General features: G+C 45.9%; 1 pseudogene; it reads right to left on the bottom strand.

Moving 5' to 3' along the window:
• Positions 1 to 4116, bottom strand: part of LOC114009034 (cullin-4A-like) — a 41437-nt pseudogene extending 37321 nt beyond the window's left edge.
• Positions 4117 to 4905: the final 789 nt, after the last annotated feature.

Raw genomic sequence — 4905 nt, 5'->3', positions numbered from 1 at the left:
AGCGTCACCACTGATCAAGGGGCACATGCAAATGCCCGACATGACAGGGAGATGTTTGTCCTTTCCTCCTCCTCCCCTGGCACCTTGAAATTCTTAGAAAAGGGAGGCAATGTCCAAGAGGCAGACCCATTCCCCATGATAAATATGCACACAATCAGGCACACCTGCGCACACACCTACACACAGTCACATACCTCCACGCATACACACCAACACATGTACTTAGGCATGCATGGGGGCACACTTAGACATACCTATACACATATTCATATGCCAAGTCACTAGAGCCACAATTCTAGCTGTCTAGCTGTATTTTAGGGCTCCTCTAACACGATACCTTAGACTGGGTAATTTATAAACAACAGAAAGTCATTGCTCCTGATCCTGGAGGCTGGGAAGGCTGAGATCAAGGTGCCAGTGGAATCGATGTCTAGTGAGGGTTGTTCTCTGCGTCCACGGTGCTTTCCAGCTGTGTCTTGCTGCCAGGCCAGAAGGCACCAAGGAGCTGCCTCGGGCCTGTTGTATAAGTGCATTAATCCCATTCATGAGATCCTAATTCCCTCTCAAAAGCCCACCATGTAATAAGGTTGCATTAAGGACTGGGTGTCAACATAGGAATCTAGGAGACACTTAGACCACAGCACCAGTGGATGCTGGAGAGAGGAGAAGGGATGAGATTTGCATTATATTTGGCATTTAACTCTTAAAGCAAAGAAACTGAGTCTTGAATAATAGAGTAAGAACTATCTCAGGGACCACAGGAAGTGTCCTAGCAATCAGAAGTGGCTGATGAGTTATGGAATCTGATCCAAAATTCCTTACAGAAGACACTCCTGAACAGCAAAAGAAAGATTGCAGAGGGCAAATTGAGAGCAGCCAATGAGCCAGTGTAGAAAGAGCTGAAAGAGACCGAACAACTTAACCCGTGGGCACCACGGCTATGTGGGGACAGGGAGGCCCCTCGTGATGTCAGGAGTCAACAGTTCAATCATCCGAAAAAGAGTCACAAAGTCCCTCAAAATGTTCTATACAGTTCACTGTAGATGCACAAAAGAGTAAGGCCCAGTCTTGGGCTAGCAGGTGGCATGGTATAAAGCACTGGACTCCCACATGGCTGACCACGGTTCAATTCCCAAACCTGGTGACTTCTCTCTCTCTCTCTCTCTCTCTCTCTCTTTCTCTCCTTTCTCTGCCGAGCACGTGTGCTTGCTAGCAAATTTAAAAAGTAATGATAATAATAAATAAATAATTATTTTTTTAAAAAATGACCCAGTCCTTATCTTTAAGGAGCTTAAAAGGAGACTATTACAGCTCTTTAGTAAGGATTTATGTCACTGCTCAAACCTTGCCTGAAGGGAGTGGCCTGGGTTTTGGACCTTTCTCTCTGCCTGTCTAATTACTCTGAATCTTTCCAGAATTCAAAGATCTCTTCCTGCTCTAAATTATTTGGTGCGGCCCAGATTTCAGCAGCAACAGTTAAATCAGAGAGCTACTCCAGTTATGTTCTCCGTATTATGAATTCCTTTTTTTTTTCTTTTGGCAAGCTCTTCACTAACCACACAGCTCTATTTCTTCTCTTCTTGTTGTCTGTTGGGTTTAGACAAACAAGGCCAGGACCCAGGATGGAAGCAAAGGAGAGAAGAATGTATCGAGACGTCCATTGTAAGTTCCACTTTGAGAAATAGATCGAGGCCTCCATATTACCTGATAATAGTTTCCGATCATTTATGTAAATGTGGTAATGGTTTTCTAATAGAACTGACCAAGGGAGCCAGGCAGACTACTAATGAAGGCCCATTTTTGATGAACCAATGTTTTGGGGTTTTGTTTTAGTTTTTGTTATATGATGCTTGCTGGGGAAAGACAGAGACAGTAAGGGGATGACCTTAATCCATTCTTGTCTTGAGATTTTGAGCACACATACACAAGTGCCCAGTGTGATTTTTAAGCCACTAAGTCTGGGACTCAAATGGCACAGCCGGCCACGTGGGATCTAATGCCTTAACCTTAACCTCTACAACACCTGCTGGTCTCACTGAACCAAGACAGAGAGACAGAAAGAGAGAAATCACCCCCCGGGGGGATGGCCACGCCACAATCCCTTCTCCTCCATTCTCTTGGGATCTTGGACACACATGCACACACACCCAGTGTGAGTTTAAGCCAACGGGTCCAAGATTCGAGCTGCAGTTGAATACATGGGAGTCCAGCAACATAGCCATTATACCAACTGCTGGTCCTAAAACCAGTGACTTTTTTACGTTACCAAATTTCAACCTTTTTGAGTTGGTTCATAGGTCATTGTGCAGTGAGAGAATTAAATGCCGACATGAAAGCAAGTCCTTAGAGCACTCCTTCAGGCAGAGCAAGAGCCCAATAAACAACCACTACAACGATGATGATGAATGCTGATAAAGAAATGATCCCAAAGAGACACCTGCCCATATCCCTATCTCTACTGATAAAAAAAAAAAAAAAAGGTGGGGAGTCCATCTCACTTCTTGTAGACAAGCTAGAAATCAGAAAATGCTAAGCTTTTAGAAATGAAATTCATTGATACGTGAACCCCTGCATGATAACAAGACTTCAAGAAGCAGCATATCATCCAACAGATCTGGAACCTCTTCACAGAATACCGCTCCATGGCACGGACACTGCGTGGTCCACTGTGGGAAGCCAGGAACAGGCCTACCCATGGGAAGTGGGTAGAAGAGGACGACTCCCAGACCCTGCAGCTTGGAGAGCAGCAGAATTACAACCTGAGTAGGCAGCCTAAGTTGTTTCTGGCGCTACTGTGGCTGGAGCATGAAAGACAATAGGTCCACATTCTTTTCCCTTTGAGTGCCTCGAGTGACTCTCGTTGTCTTCTTCCTCCTTGGAGATTGCCACTCAGCTAACGTGATCGATCCTTGATCAGAAGAACAAGAGCAAGTCCTTTGACAACATTTAATAGCTTTGATTCTAAATCAGAATAAAAGTAACCTTGAACTAGGTCCAAGTTGTCCTTACCCTCCATCCTACACCTAGTCAGGCCTGGCCCACTTAGATGCTCCCCACTGCCCTTCCCTCTTCCAGGGCAGGCATTACTAATGGATCACAGCACTCCATTCTATGGAGTGTGAATGTGTCCACGATTCTCCACGACACTGCATTCAGACGGCTTCCGCCATAAGACCAGAGTTAGCAAGTGAATTGGACCCATTGGCCAACATTGACCCAGACTCGATTTGACATGGAAGACTGAGAAACAGTAAATAACTCCAAGTGCTGCCACTGTTTTTCAGAACAGAGGGTGTACAATAAAACTGAATCCTGCCATGTACTCTCTTACTTTATTATTTATTTATTTATTTTGGGAGAGTTTTTTTGCTATAGGGCATGTGCGCTTGCCAGACAGACAGAGAGAGACAGAGAGACAGAAAGCAAGAAATCACCCCTCGGGGGAATGGCCATGCCACAATCCCTTCTCCTCCAATCTCCTCTCGGGATTTTGTGCACGCAAGCACACGTGCCTGGCGTGAGTTTTAAGCTACCGGGTCCGGGATGCGAACCGCAGTTGACTACATGGGAGTCCAGCGACATAGCCATTACGCTAACTGCTGGTCCCGGCCCCTCTTTAGATTGTTATTGTTTCCACGGCTTCCCAATAGCATATCTAGTTAAAGTCTCCTCTGTCTCCCAAGTGTCCCTGACTCGCTCCCGTCTTATACCCTCTTAACATGGTGGTCATTCAGTGGCCGAGTCCGGCTCCTCCTTCTGAGAGCACTTCTCCTCCATTTCAGACCTTTCAACATTTAATACCCTCTCCGTGTCGCTATCAATAGAGCTCTGAGTGAGCTCAACCTTTCCCTGGAAGTGGTGATTTAATGTGTGAATTATATGGTTATTAGAATGGGTGTCAGGGAAACAGTGTAATATATGTAATGTGGAGGCTGATGGGGCTGGAGGAGCAGAATCTGTCTGGATGATTTCTGGGGCTTCTTTTAACGCTATGTCAATTACTCTTATGACCGATCATTCAAAGCTGTCTATTACCTTCTAATAATAATAATAATATTTTTCACTTACCGTCGCACCTTTCACCAGAGGATTTCGAAGAGCTTCGCAAACATTCATTAACGCTTTATGAAGTGGGCAGGTAATATATAAATACCCAGTCACGTGTGTGTGAATAGCGGCCATTAATAGTTCCCTTGACACCCCATTCAGGTTAGGGCAGAAACTAAAAAAGACCATATAAATGAAAAGTCAGGCGCCATCATTATCAGCCTTTACTGGGCACCCACAGAGGCCTGCCAGAGAGGAGGCTCCTTTTCTTGTCTGTTAGTTCGGCAGAAGGAGTAGTGTGGTCCCCTCCTGTTGCTACCTTCCTGGGGGTGCACAACCCCTCTTCCTGAGACACAGCACAGACAATGCAGAACGCCGGATTCTTTCAGCCTCATACTTCTAGAATTCCTGCTAAGAGGAGGCCGTCCTTTCTGGGGGAAAAGTCTGGTTGTTCTATCACAGGCCTCACCAGGGTCTAAGTACCTTCAACCCCATTCTTTGAACAAAGTGGAATGATTGAGAACACACACCGGGGCCGGGAAGGACACACTATCAGACCCTGGGTGAGAGGAGGTAGAACAAAAGGGAATAGATCGGGTAAGAACAGTGACCACCTGAGAAGGAACCACACATGGACCCGTAGGAGCTACGACTGCAGATGCCCCAGGGAAGAGCTGATGGGGAGAGGCGGAAGAGAGGGGTCACCTCTGAACCCCTGTTCTCTGTGTGATTTGTCTGTTTCAGAGGCTTCTATCAGAACCAAGCCAACATCCTATTTTGTACGTTCTTCCCGACTTTGTGTGTGTATGTGTGTGTGTGTGTGTGTGTGTGTGTGTGTCACACTAGTACGTTAGTCAG

Source organism: Tupaia chinensis, unplaced genomic scaffold (genome assembly GCF_000334495.1).
Source record: "Tupaia chinensis unplaced genomic scaffold, TupChi_1.0 Scaffold000442_1, whole genome shotgun sequence".
NCBI classification, from domain to species: Eukaryota; Metazoa; Chordata; class Mammalia; order Scandentia; family Tupaiidae; genus Tupaia; species Tupaia belangeri.
Note: the sequence above shows the minus strand (reverse complement) of the source record. Positions and strands in the feature narration are given on the sequence as shown.